Source organism: Teleopsis dalmanni, chromosome 2 (genome assembly GCF_002237135.1).
Source record: "Teleopsis dalmanni isolate 2A chromosome 2, ASM223713v2, whole genome shotgun sequence".
Classification (NCBI taxonomy): Eukaryota; Metazoa; Arthropoda; class Insecta; order Diptera; family Diopsidae; genus Teleopsis; species Teleopsis dalmanni.
This window is the reverse complement of record NC_051847.1, coordinates 148,001,003-148,016,823: the sequence shown is the minus strand read 5'-3', so window position 1 is coordinate 148,016,823 and position 15,821 is coordinate 148,001,003. Positions and strand designations below refer to the sequence as shown.

The following is a 15,821-nucleotide window of genomic DNA, read 5'->3' as shown; positions in this document are numbered from 1 at the left end:
CTAATTTATATCTAATTTACCCTACTCGAAATTCTGATAAATATCAACATGCGCTGTCATGCCAACATAATTTACTATTTTCTTCAATTTATCATCAATTTACTAGAATTCACACTCGGATCTAGAATGTAATAAATTTATTTCTAATCCTATAAATTAACCTTGAGTGTTATACAGATTTACCAATCGAAAATAAAAATTGTCTTAAAAGTAAATCTCGATTAAAAAAATTACCCCACATTTACCAATCGAAAACGCCATAAAAGTGAATTCTGATTGAAAAAGTTACACCAGATTTACCAAATGAAAACGTCACATAAGAGGTGTGTTCCACGAGTGAGTCGTAGTAAAACTCAAGTAAAAAACAAGTAAAGTACAAAATGAGAGCGTAACACAAATAAAGTGCCAAATCATGCTCTTTACACAGATTTCCATGGAACAGCTTTGTCTAAAGTCTTGTGAGAACACCAGTGTCGCGTAAATAAACAATACAAAAATTTAAATTCAAACCAAAAGAGCTGATTCACATATCAACACAAAATTTACTTGAAATAAAATGTTTGAGTAAAGTCTGTGTAGCATTTTCAAATCTCGACAGGGATGTTACACTCTCTCGTATGCTCTCATTTACTCAAAAATTCGCTGGTGGAACGCATTTGTGTACACACAGTATTACTCAATGTTAATACGAGTAGCTCGTAGAACAGACAGAATTTTTGTTGATAAGGCAGTTTTCAAACCTACTACATATTTCATAAAACAACACATATTGTGTATTTTTTGTGTTATTTTGACACTTATTATTTGTTATTTTTGTGTTTTGCACCCAGAGTTACACTGATTCTCGTAGCTTGTCAATCCATTCGCATTTGCAAAACAATACGCATAGAAAACGGTGGAGTTGATAGCTGAGTGTTGTGAAAAATTTTGCAAAAATTCTATATAATTGTACATTATATAGGTGATTATTTACATATAAAAAAGAAGTGAGTGCTAAAATATGTAAAGATGAATTCGATCAAACTTTAACAACGTGCGGTGTTAAACGTTCACAACTTTGTTGTTAAAATTAGTGTGTCTTAATAATTGTAAAAACTGCCGCAATTCATTTTATTATAAGACTAAACACTACGAATCCGGTGAAATTGCATTAAAAGCACAGTCAACAAATTGTGTAATATAAATATTATTGCAAATTAAGGTAAATAAAATGAAATATTAAAATTTTATAATAATATTTTAGAATTCTTTCCTCTTGGGATAAATGCGTTGTTCACTTATGTAATGTGTTTTTGCAAAAACAAATAAAAGGCAAAATATTAAATACCGTTTTTTCCTGCAAAATGTTGTTGCTTTTCTCCTAGGAGAATGTACAATAACAATTCTACATGTTGTTGTTGTTGTTGTTGTTCCTTTACTGAAAATTATATGTCGTGAAATTCAGCTATGAAGAATAGTAATTTTGTATTTGTTGTTATTGTTGTTCTTTTAATAACAAATTGCAAAATAGCAAGGATTATTGTGAGCCTAAAAATAGTTTAATTTATGTATTAATGAATCTTTGAAAGCTGTTCTATATTGGCTAAATTTATGTATACACAATTAGACACATTAGCGAATATTTCAAATTCTGTTAAATTAATAAATAAATTCAAATAAATCTGCCTTTTGTAAACACTGTGTTTCGAGAACGGAACAATAAAAACATTTTATTGGCTCATGACGTGCAGTGAAACGTTTAAATTGGCTTTTCCATTCTATTAGATTAAACACTCTGCGCGAATAAATAAATAATATATATCCATTTTCATGACGTTCGAATTGTCAGCGGAATTATTTATGTAAATTATACAAATTTCCTAAAACGTTTATTACAATTTGAATTTTTTTTCTCCACAAATATATTGCAATTTTTCGCTGTGTATTGCTGACGCAGAAGATTTTAAATAGATTAAAATTATCTTAGAGAGTTTTGATAATAATTTCAATTTTATAAGATCTCTGTACTTTGAAAAATAATATTAAGTGTGCTAATTTATCAATAGTTACCCTTAATTAAGTTCTACTTAATGAAACATAAATTTTTTGAGATTTGTTTAACGGTAACAATACTCGTATCTTGATAAAATATGTAAAAAATATTCTCGTTAATATAACAGAGAGAGAAAAATTTTAAGTAGTAAATTTAGTTTATAAGTCCTCTGAAATATCGACAAATTGTGAAACGGTTATGAAAATTTTGTAAAATACGAAAGTGTTTAAAATATTTATATAATATAAGCATGACTATTTTAATTGATTGACCTCTAAATGGATAGCTTATATCAGGTTGCAGTTGCAGCCTTCGATCAAAAACATGCTTGAGCTCAAATAATGGTCCGCGTTTTCCTAAACAGACCAGAAGGATTACCAAAATGACCACAGTGATCAGCATACGAACAATGCTGAAAGGTATGATTCCTCATTCAAGTGTAAAGTCTATAAACTTAGTCAAGTTACTGATTTTGCAGAATGACAGTTCTGTTGGGTCAGTAAGAAACAAAGTCTTTCGAATCTTCTCTTAGCCAATGAAGGACACTGAGACATAAGGTCTTATAAAATTCATTATAGAATTAACCCAGTCTATGTAGTACCTTTCTGCATTTGTCCATAGTGCTCAACGCTGATTACGTTGTCAATCTTCAGATCTGACAAGAGTTTTCATCTACCCAAGTAATAAAATAGAACAATTTCAAAGCACAATGATTTAAATATACCGCTAATCTAGACCAGAAAATTAGAGTGCCGTTTCTATAAAACAGGAAATGATAAACTCTTTAATTATCCTACAATACGTTTACGTTTTGTAGCGAGTAACTGGCAGTAACAAAGTAGATGATAGTATCTCTCTCTCTCTGCCAACATTGGGAATATCATATAAGCATTTTAGTTAATAATTTAGTTTAATAATTAACGGACAGTGATTGATTAGATGTCAAGAAATGTCTTTAACGTAACATTCGGAATATCAAATAATCATTTTAGTTTGGAACAGATTACAATGGATATATTGTTTGCAATAAGTCACAACAAATGCAAAAAAAATTAAGAAAAAATTGTTTGAATACGTGTTTTGAATAAAGATAACAGATAATAACTTATCATATAAATAAATTTATAGATAATGTCATCCTTTTTATTCTGGAATTTTTTAAAGATACTTTCTGGTATAGCGTTTAGCTATTTTCTTAAATCTTAGATTATGTATTTTAGTTTCGAAAACAAAATCCAATAATGAAAATCCACTGGTTGATCAGTGTTATTCATTGTGTTGTGTTTAAATATGATGAAGCATATAATCGTATTAAATCCACTTAATTCGATTAAATATGTTAGTATGGCCCTATTTGTCTTTTTTTTTATCGAATCTCGAAAAATCTCAGAATCCTGAAGATCTCTGCAGTACGACAAGTTAAGATATTCCTTCACAAGACAGGGCAAGAGCAGTTAGCGTGCTTTTAGTCTGATTGCCTACTAAGTATTTCGTCTGCTTATTGTTCTATAGATTATGCACTTGTGAAGGCTCCATTGTTCATTGCTTGCCAAATCTGCTTTACCATAGAAGAAGGACTGGCTCCCTTAATTAGTGTCTCTACATTTTGTCTAGTATCTACGAATCTTATACAGTTTCTAATTATATGGTAGGAGTTCTCAATTTTATCTGGACAAAATTGGCAGAACGGATTACAATATGAATCTGCTTGTTAGACCTCTTGTGACAAAATGGTAAATTACTCTAGACAGGTCTATTATCCTGCCATTTTGCTTTCCTAAAGATTGCCCTATTTAATTCAACTTGAAAAATAAGCCATGGCTACTTATTCAGAGGCCCCTTAAAATAATTAACAATTCATTTTTATAATTAATTCAATGTAGCAACTATGTATAAAATATTTTAAAATGCAATGTTATTAGTTTTTAAGATTCTAAAACTTATTGTTAGGCTTTAAATGAAAGCGATTCAATAAAGGCAAATTGTTATACCAAAATTTATTAACAAAGAGATGTTAAGGTAATGAGTTAACTGATTAAACAAGCATAGTGATTAGTAAGCATGATTTTATTAAGTTTTTTAAAATTTCTCGCAATAGTGCGACAATGGATGTCGAAGTAGTATGTCGATTTCATTGCACGTAAAAATATGAAATTTCCATATGCTAATAGATGTCCTATGCGGACACTAACTAGAATCTACCTCAGGAATCTTCAGAAGCATACATAAGCCATAAAAGATATTCGTTGCTTTTGTTCTGGGCGGAGCAAAAAACAACAAAGTAATGGGTATATTAGGTAACAAAAGTATTATAATTTTTGACATAATACTACGGCAGTATTTATTTATATTATATTATTTATATTTTTAATATAAATAGGTCGGAAAATTTAAAGCTTTAATTATGGAGGTGACTAACTAATTCTCTCAAAGCTTCCACCGTTTAATGCGGATGGAACTGACTGAAAAAAAAAACTGCTAGGTATTGCAATACTATACCGTCTGTTTGTCAGTTTTAAACTCAGTCGGGTAAACTTGAAATATTACTTTCGTCATTGCATCATCTACCTCGTTGCTGTCACAAATATGTTAAATGACATTTTCATTTGGGACAATTTCCTAATGATGCAGGCATTTGTTGGTTTTATTCTCAATCGAAAGCATACAAATAATATGCGAAGCGCGTCTTCCAAAACATCTGGAAAGTAGGTGTAGAATATGTCTTTCTCATATTTAAAGGGGTACAAGTATTGCTTAAAACTATTATACTATAAAGTAGAGGCGTTATGAGGATATGAAGTCAGCAATGATCTACCCTTCAATGTTTGGAAAGTTCCATTTTCCTTTGACATAGGTCTCTTACTTTCTTTGTCATTGTTTTGTCATTGGATGTTTATCGAGGATGTTTATCGGAAAGTTCGAAGAAATTACAGGGATTACATGATCTGGCACTGTCTGATAGACGTCAGCCACCAGTTGTGAACTTATGAGATCTACTGTCTTTGTTGTTATTTAACGTAACATTTTTCGCCATAATAGCCTTATATTACGGTGTTTAAAAACATATGTATTAATACAAGGCGTCAAGCTTGGCCCATCTAAAACCTCTGCTACAATGTGGGTGGTAGCATCCGATAGTGAATATGCAACTCCACGGCGAATGTGAACCAAAACTGAATATTCTTCCCGCGTAAGTTTGAGTACTAACCAACAGCCACTACAAATCCAACCTCAACTGGTCAGCACAGCCGAAGCTGCGGGCCCACTTACCCCCGTAGTACCAGATACTCACTTCTGGTCAGGTTTCGCAAATGCCGTGTCACTTACTACTATGTACACTCCTGCATAAGTGTCGGCGTGGTACCGGAATTTTAGTCGCTTCTTACGAGAGGCATGCCTATTGTGAGAATATTTTAATCCCTTCACCCGAAGGGGCTTATGAGATCTGTCATAAGTCATAGATGTCATAAGTAGATGCTTTTTTAACATGACCTCTGCGTTTACCGAAGCAACGTAGAGTATAAATGAACTCACCACTATTTTCAATAACCATCGCCTAGTTCAATGTAAAACGCCGTTATTTGTCAAAGACGCAAAAGGGAGTGAATTTCACAAAAGAGAGTGATATCTCACGTACAGGTATAAGATATTGTTTGAAAATATATAACGGGTTAAATTAGCCGACTACATGCTCATGTTGTAAGTATTTTTTTTCCAACATATTCACTTGCTCTCATACATTATATCGCAAAAAATATAAATGGCTATCATTGTTTTCATTGGGATCCTATTAAATTCAGTCTTTTTTAATATTTCTAACGTGTTCATAATTTCGTAAATTGTTTATATCTATGTTAATAGATTAAAAATATTTAAACAATAAATAATAATTTAAACAATAAAATATATAAATATATATATTTTTCTTAAGAATGTTTTTATATACTTATATAATTGACACCTGTGCTATTTAAAACCGTCCAAGGACATGTTAAAAATATTTCCGTAATAAATTTTATGTCTCATATTTTCAAAGCCTATGTGTAAATAAATAACAATTTATAGCAAAAATATAATCACTACTTTCCCATGTATTATTTATTATCACTTTTTATACTTCAATTTTTTTTTATTTTTTTTTATTTTTTTTATTTTTATTTTTATATATTTTTATATTTTTTTATATTGTTATTATTTTTTTTATTTATTTATTTTTTTTTTATTTGGAACTTTACCTTCAACATAAAATGGAGGTCGTTGTTGGTGAAGTATTGCCAAAAACTGCATTGGAACTCATGTGCGATGATGATAAAGTTTGTTCTTTCCCTTTTGTGGTGGGAACTGCTACACATGATTTTGACAGGCGACAATGAAAGGGTGTGCTTTGTTGGTTGTACGTAGATTTCCTTGTTGACGTACGTTTTTGAATTTTTTGCCTTGGCTCTTTAATATTTAAATTAAAATGTATTGTCTAAAGTTTATATAAACTTTTTACGATATAAAATAACAATTAATTTACATTTTTGCATCTTGTTGAGTGTGCAAATATTAAAGTACTCTGTAGTGAAATTCCATATTTTACAAAATATACGTAATTACAGAGCAGAACCTTGTTATGTATTACGTTGTTAATTCTGTTTTTGTTTATATGGATGATTCTTTTATAGTTTCTTTGAAGTATTTATCTCATAGGACAGCAACGTACTCTCTTCTTATAAAATTTTTACTATCTCAAACCTATGATTTAAAATGGTTACATTTTTGAAAAATAACATGTTGCAAATATACATAATTGTTTTATTTTTCTTAAAACACAAAATACTTAAAATATAATATGAAAATATAAATTGCTTAAGGCTATTATTATGTGAAAATAAAATGGTTAGAATTTCGCTTTGAAAATGATTTTATACCCACCCACATGTAAAAAAATGGGTTATAAAAAAAATGTATTAAATATTTTGTGATCATAAATTAATTTCGAATTTTAATAAGTAAAAAGAGCTTGTGCTTGAGTAAAAATGTCTTAGATAAAATAAATAAGTAAATTAATGAAATCCTTTTACGTAAACCTACACATTTCAACACATCCTTTTCTATGTAGCATTTCAATCGAAACCAATTTATCTCATAAAAATAAATTCTTACCAAAATCAGATGAGTAATAATTTTTTCATAAACTTTGATTGAAATCGAATGATATAAAATAAGTATAAAAATAAACAAATTAACGTAATTGATGAATCGATAATGGTAGCAGTAACATTGAAAATTAATTTGATTATTGTTTCCTCAAGTGACCACCAGACATTGGCGATAGAAGAGCTACTCTTTTATATGAACACGGAGGTATTTAGCTGTATTTGCCTTTCTGTGTGTGCTGAGCGATGGAAATTGTGTTTTACTCGAGGAAACTGTTACTTTTATAGATTAAATTAAAAAATTAATTTTGCTACTGTCAATAAATAAAATGTAAATAAAATGTGCGAAATGGGGTGTAACTAATATATCTTTTTATTTATCAAATTTACATGAAAGGAGATAAACTGTTACTAAAAAATATTAATGAAATTAAAAACATTTAATGAAATTGTAAACTTAACTATTATAACTAAAAGGGTTAAAAATTATTTCTAAATAGAACTAATTTCTGAACGTTAAATAGTAATAGTAGCTATAAAAACCAGTACAAGGATTGAAAACTTTTGAATGACAATGAATAAAAACTTTTATAATATGTTCCCAATCAAAGAATACCTGTGGCTAAATCTACTCAAGTTTAATTCATTCACATATCTGTTGACATTTCTGAATGAAACGGTCAACGCAGAAAATATCCTTAAATGAAACATTCAATGTAGAAAGGATATACATTGTGACCGAAAGGTTTTCGGAGGTTCTCATTTAAAATTCGCGCGCTGTATATTTTTCGATATTTTAAGTTTATGTAGTTTGGCAGCACTGTCCTTAATTACTATGCCAAAAATGAGCGCGATCTGTCGGACAGTTCGTTTACGGCAGCTGTTGAAACCAGTTCACCTCAGTAGTGCGTTGCGAAAAAAACAATGGAAAAAAATATTGAACAAAGAGTTTGCATCAAATTTTGTTTTTCGAACGAAATTTCGTGTGCAGAATCGTTGCGAATGCTACAAAAGGCTTATGGGGAATCAGTTTTATCGAAAACTCAAGTTTATGAGTGGTACAAAGCCTTTCAGGACTGTCGTACGACCGTCGAAGACATGCCGCGTTCTGGACGACCTTCGACCTCTACCACCGACGAAAACATTGAAAAGGCAAAGGAAATCGTGTTCAAAAATCCTCATGTGAGTGTTAGAGAGATAGCACGAGAGCTAGGCATCGGTCGTGAGATGGCTCGTTTGATTTTGGTGGACAATTTGTGTATGCGACGTGTCAACGCCCGGCTTGTTCCGATTCACCTCAATTTGTTCAACATTATCAACGATTTTAAGGCCAAACATTCAATAAATACCATCGAACAGCCACCGTATTCACCTGATCTTGCACCGTGTGACTTTTTCCTGTTTCCCAACCTCAAATTACCACTCAGAGGAACGCGTTTTGAATCCATAGAAGACGTAAAACAGAATTCGCAGAGGGAACTCAAAGCCATACCGGAAAGCGCCTATAAAAAATGTTTTGATGATTGGAAGAAACGTTGGCATTTGTGTATCGCTTCTAATGGAGCATATTTTGAAGGAGATAAAATAAATATTGATGAAGATTAAGAATTTTGCGTTTTATTTAAAATTTCCGGAAGCTTTTCGGTCACAATGTATGTCTTAGGTACTATATTTTGGGATATATAGTAGATATTACTTAAATATCTAATTGTCTTTTAATGTACAATATATACATCACCTTTCTAAAGTGTATGTTAATATGTGAATGTAATATAAGTTCAAGTAAATTCATAAGAAAAATAGAATTGCTTCATTTTACATATTGCTGATTTATTCTGTAAAACATATAGCATCTGTTTTTAACGTTAAAGAAAAATATTCAATCACATTAATGATACCAAAGAGTTTAGCAATAATCTTGTCCGCTCAGTCATATATTTTCATATACAATGAAATTATTTTTATTCACAAAATTACTTTATTACAGTAATTTATTTGTACTAAACAAGTATTCAAAAGTTTTTAACAATAAAAATTTTAAAATCTATTATAAAAACTATTTTTTTTTGTGTCACTATTTCATTTTACTATTTTATTCCATATAAAAAAATAATAAAAACGACACAATTTTACCTTTCTCTCACATATCGATTAATATTTTTGTAATAGAAATATGTATACTACTGATATTACAACAGTGCGACCACTTCTAAGACTAACTACCGACAATAGCTCTACATATTGTAGCAGTCACTTTCATAAAAACTGTGTTTTAGGCCAAGTATATTATCTCTCAATGAAAAAGATTATTTTATACAGCAGTAGTAACTATTATGGTTCAAGTTAAGTCAAGACATAATCACATGCTAAAAAATGACATACGTTAATAAGCACATCTATTATGGATATGTTCCTAAACTTCTACTCATCGCCTCAAGACGTCGTCATCTGTTCAATTTCTCTACTACATAAACAAATCTTATCCCCTTTGATCTGCAGATCACTTCAATCCTAATAGCAATGTTCGTGCATTTTGTGAACTGATTAGTTCGATCATCTTTTCTATTCCTCACACATCTGCTTCGCAATATTGTTTATACAGTACATTTGAATATATCAGATATATTCCGCAAATTTAATGTCATTAATAATAAGGACTTCTACTACTACTACAAGTTTCCTGAACTCCTTCTGCAGCAAGGGGCCTCCACCATCGATTTAAATCGTATTCTATTAGGAGCTGTGCTTGTGACATAATTCCAAGTTACTCAATTATCTTTTACTTCATTTGCAATTTTCAATTGTTCTCCGCTATGTTCCTGCCGGGTCACCGACTACTTTGTGGTTTTCATCGCAGTGCTTGCCTTGCTTTATTAAAAGGACTTCACATAAGATAAACTTATCACATTCAATCATTTGCAAATATGTTTAGTTCTTAAAAAAAAAAACTGTTAGCAAAATCAATAAATATGTTAATATTTAAATAATAAATAGTTAGCCAGCGCATATACATTTCAAAAACAATTCTCTGTTTTATTACAAATAATTATTTAATTAACTGCTGTTATTAATTATCTTATGAAATCGATACTAATATTAATAATAATTATTTTTCTTTATCCATATGTAATAAGATGTGAACAAAAAGTAATAATTACACATTTTCCAAATCCAATCTTATTAGTTTTCTCCTTCAATGAAATTATTTCAGACATCATATAAACGTTTCACAAAAGGTCAGCAAAAGAAAATATACTTTTCTCTAGTTCAAGCACACAAGCAAGGTCGGTTTATAAAATTAAATACGCTTACGTTAATTAATTAAAAGCACAGCAATAAAAACAACAACAAACATCAAACGAAAGTAACAGGGAAATTTCTATTTCAAAAATTCCATAACATAAAATTTTCATAATATTAATAATTTTCATGGCCAATGCCAGTCGCCCGCCTGCAAATTTTGCTTTCCAATAAGGCATTTTGTGTGCATATTTAGAAAATACTTATTAAGTACAATCATTCATCTTCATCAGACTCACTCAAGTTGTCCATGAGTTTCCTACTTTTGTTTTTGTTATTGTTGAAATCCATTGTTTGTGTCATTTCCAAACGTTGAACTTGAATTTTTATTTCTTTTTTATAATAAAAATAAGTTTTCTCTTCTCTAAGGAATGAATTTGTAACTTTGTTGTTGTTGTTGCAATATTCTGTTGCTACTTGTATTGACGATTAGTTAAATCTTGCAATAAAGAAACTTTTTATTTCAGTTATTTTATTTGTTTGTGTATAAATAAAAAAATTCTTTTAAAAATAAAACCTAAATTTCTTATATACATTACTACTGCTTTTCCCGCTTCGATGCATTCTTGCTCCTACAGTTTCAACTCGCTTATTGCGTTATTCTGGTATTCCATTGGCATTGTTTATTGTTAGCTAGATTATCTCAATGTTCACTACGTTGTACATCAACTTTATTTTCCTTTGTATATTACATTAATGCACAGTAGTATTTTTTCCTACTTCTTGTGATCAACAAAGAACTTTAATTTTTAATTTTTGAATTCCCGCGCTTATCCAATCGGTAAATTTTTTTATTTTCACGCTGGCAACACTATTATACACATTCTGTCAAAGTTTAACGCATATCGTACGATTAGTTTTTGTTTGGCGTCTATACAAAGAAGTCGAAAAATTTTTGTGTGGCGATTTTTACCTTATGGACTCTATGGTCTCAAAACGCATTCCTCGCAATGGCAATTATAGTCTGAGGAAGAGGAAAAAGTTGCACGGGGTCATATCTGGAGAGTACGGTGCTTGGTTGATAATATTGGTGGAGTTTTTGGCCAAAAACTGCGACTTTTTTTGAAAAGCCGAGAAGCGACGCGTTTTAAACCCAAAACATCAGTTAAAATGTGTTCGGCCGATCCATATGAGATGTCCAAACACACTGCAATCTCTCTAATCGGTTCACAACAATTTTCCAACACCATCTGCTTCGCCGATTCAATGTTTTCTTCAGTAACAGAAGTTGTTAGGCGGCCAGGGATCTCATCATGGTATACTTGTGGTTGCGACACACACAAATCACCAAAGGCCTTTTTTTAACATTTTTTAACAGTTTCGGTACACTTGAATCCATTTGCAACACAAAATTTGATATTCTTCGTCTTTTTGTATAGACGTCAAACAAAAACTAATCGTATGATATGCGTTAAACTTTGACAGAATGTGTACAATAGTGTTGCCAGCGTGAAAAAAAAAATTTCCGATTAGTTAAGCGCGGGAATTCGAAAATAAGCCTCTCGTTCTTTTTTGATCAGAAGGTATATTTTTAATAAATTTAATTTTCTATTAAATTATGACGAAAAAAACCTGTGGTCCTTATTGAAGAGTATAATAGTTGATTAATAGTTAATAACACATAAGAATTTTATTTTAAATTAGTTAAATTTCTTGACTGAGCATACAGCTGTTTTGAGTATTACCTAAATCCTCATCATCAGTATTTTGAAATACAGTAATCCTTCCTATAACGCGATACCCTTATAACGCGTTTTCATATTATGCGATTTCAATCCCCCGTATAACACGGGCATTCCCCTATATCACGCGGGGATTTGTATAGTTCATAATTTGCTTCGCGTACTTTTGCACATGTGTATACGGGGTACATGGGAATACCCCTATAACGCGGAACAAATATACCTATTTACAGGGGAGATAAATGTATTAGGTACGTTAAAATTAGCTCTTTTAGGCTATGACTATAAGGCATATTATGCAGAGTGGTGTCACATCAGTTTGTCAATTTCCTATTTTCATTGCTACTTTTGTACTTTTTGGATGTGCTCGAATTATAAAGGATATATATATATATGCATGCATATAATACTACTTTGGCTGAGTGACGCGGTAAGAACTGAGGCTGCTCTTATAACGGAATTGAAATTGACATTTTTTTTTTCATTAACAACAATTTTGATTTTAACGGGCCAAAGAAAATTTAATTTTCGTTCTTTAAATGATAATATTTCGGGTTGAAAATAATTAAAAAAAAATTTTTCATTAAAAATATATATAAAATTGACTTAATATTTTGCCATAGCAACGCCTCCTATTAGATCGAAATATAGTGTATCATTTTTTTTCTGGTCCATTAAAATTTTTTTAAAATCATTTATATCCTTTCTGCATACATTAATAACAAAAATAAACAAAATCTTATTTGTTTGGATTTATTGCATTTTATAAGTTGCATTGTATATAGTCAGATAAACATGCATGTGATTCAAAGGAGAAGATATCTTATTTTGATTTAGCGCTAAATCAAATATACTAATATACTATAGTTTTTTCTATAATACTATAATTCTGTATTCTCTTGGTGTAACGATCTCTTTAATCTGTTTATTGGGTAAATGAAAATTATTTGGGTTTGATTTCTTAATATTTTTAAAGACATTTAATGGGTTCAAATATTAACATATAACAACTAAATTGTAAATTTCCTTCATGAAAATTATGCGTAGGACATGTGTACGTCTCTATAGCACAATATTTTACAAATGTGTTTCCTGAATGTTGGTTGTATCAATGATGCCTTTACTGCTTTGGTGCTATCGAAAAAAGATATCTGCAAAAATGGCTTGTGGAGTCTGAAAATGTATGTGTTCCATCTAAAATTATCATGCTAAAATACAATATCTATCCTCTTGATCAATACATTTTTTTTCTATTTATTTCCTTTTTTCTGACATTCTAAACCTTTAAATATCGCTGCATTCTATTTAATTAAATTGGAGTTTGTCATCAAAAACGTTTTTCATCACAACTCACCATCTGTAGTTGGTTTGAAAGAACCAAGAGGTGTGTGTTAAAAGTATAATTCTTTAACATAAATGTTTTAAAGATAAAAAGATATTGATATATGACACATAAATGACATATAATCTGTACCTATATGATACAGATTATTTCTCAAAAAGTCCAATTTTGGGCCACCATAAATTTAGAACCAATTTAAGTACGAACGCATTAGATATCTAATTAAAGGATCTTTTGGTCTCTCAAACCAAGAAATTATCTTCTGAGGTTAGAGCACGTTTGTACGTATATGATATAGATTATTTCCCAAAAACACCAATTTTGGGCCACCATAATTTTAGAACCAATTTAAAAACAAAAGCATTAGATATCTAATTAAAGGATCTCTTGGTCTCTCCAACCAAGAAATTATCTTTTGAGGTTAGAGCACGTTTGTACAAAACACACTTTATAACAACATAATATATCTTTATAATTAAAATAAAATCACATATATCTTTTAATATTTTCTAACTTTTAACATAATTTAAAGAAGCATTATCCGCTGTTCCCTCTGAAACCTCAGTATTTTATTAGTTGGAAAGAAAAATAATTTTACAGTAATTTACAATTTAATGAATTTCCTGCAAAAGGCAACGATAAATTGTTGCATTGGAGCATTTGCTCCATGAACTTTTGATAAATTTCTGTTCTGACATGTAATCATAGAAATACATACGACAGATTTTATATATGGTATACATACATATGTGTGCTTGCATGTTTGTTTATGAGGAGCTTCTCAAGGAAAGATACACTTCCGTAATGAGTTGCATTTCATGCTAACATTGAGTTTATTCTATTCTACAAAATTGAATGATTTGAAACCAATTTATAGCAATCCATTCTGTTGCGCTCCTTCAACATTAAACAATATTCAAATTCAGTTTGTGGCAACAATTTTTCTTTTGTAAATATTAATATATCGTCTAGATATGTAAGCAAAAGTCTATTTGTAGAATTGTACGTAACTGTAAATGTATCTGGGCTCATATTGTACTTGCCAGTTGCTTCTGGCGTCCTTGAATATTTTTCTTGTTTTTTTTCTTCTGTATTTGCTGCTAGTAAATCTCTTTTCTATATTAATTTTATTGAAGTTTTTTTGTGTTGCTTTAGGAATGGCACAGTTTCGTCATTATCGTCGTTATCGTCATCACCACTGAAATAACTCACTGCAGATAATCATTACGATGACGATAATAATGAGTACTCGTCGTATATTTTGAGATACATTACCATTTTAAGCCATTTTTTAATATAAATCCTGCTCATGCAACCAGGCTACCAGCAGTAGAATAAACGAACAGACACCAGCAGACATGCACAGCAAAGATACAAGTTTGCATGTAAATCTATAGTATTTATGGGCATGTGACCATAATTGAATTTAAACGAATTGTGGAAAATTCAGTTGTTTACTTTCACAGTTTACGAGTATATTGTGAAGCAAATATCACATGTTGAAATTCAAATTTATCATATATTATGAAATATCGTGCCGATAGTTTAGTTGTCGTTGACGTCATTAAAACGTAAAGTCGGTCATAGAATATTTTGCGCCAATTGCAAAGCGACTGATTTGAGTCTGAAACACAATAAAACAATTAAATTTCGTTATAATTAAATTTATTTTTACCCTCGTGCGAAATTAACTTAAAACTTTATAAAAGTTATTTTGTTGCTAACTTCGCTTTTTTTGCTACTAAACAAATGTATTCAGCAACAATTTGTTTTAACGTACTTCTGACTCCTACACAGCGATTTCTATTTTTTTATATTTTTTATACATTAAAATTAAAAATATAAATAATATTAAAACTGTTACACTGTTTATTTGTTACTTAATGAAGTAGCTTTGATTCGTGCACGGTTACTTAGCGAGAGTGCGGTTCAGGTGCGGTTTTCATAAAACTTGTGCCTCAATGTATAAGTTACGCTTAAATGCCTAAAACATGCTTTAAACTTTTTCCTCCTGACATCAACTTGTCCGCATAAATTTTTAAGTTTCATTCAACGAGAACGCGTAAATCCTTGCAAATGATTCGAATTGTAAAGGAAAACTTTGTTGACTGATTTGCTACTTCTGTTGTAGTCAAGGATTTTTGCAGAAACTTCAAGTGAAATCTGAGTAAGCTAAAATTGTATTGATATGAGTATAAAAAAAATACAAAATAAAAAATAAAAAACTGTAAGGTAACTCCATAGACGCAAGTTTATATATTTAAACTGGAAACTGAATTAAACTTTTGCTATTGTAATTGCACTCAAAAAATTTTGTTGAATTT

The 15,821-nt window shown here is 30.3% G+C and overlaps 1 protein-coding gene across 1 annotated transcript in view; it reads left to right on the top strand.

Moving 5' to 3' along the window:
* The first annotated feature begins 851 nt into the window (after positions 1-851).
* LOC119680027 (protein sarah) overlaps positions 852-15,821 on the top strand; it is a 30,070-nt gene continuing 15,100 nt past the window's right edge. Inside the window, exon 1 of the mRNA XM_038092645.1 lies at positions 852-1,201. The gene's annotated coding sequence lies outside the window, so the exon portion shown is untranslated. The remainder of the gene's footprint in view (positions 1,202-15,821) is intronic.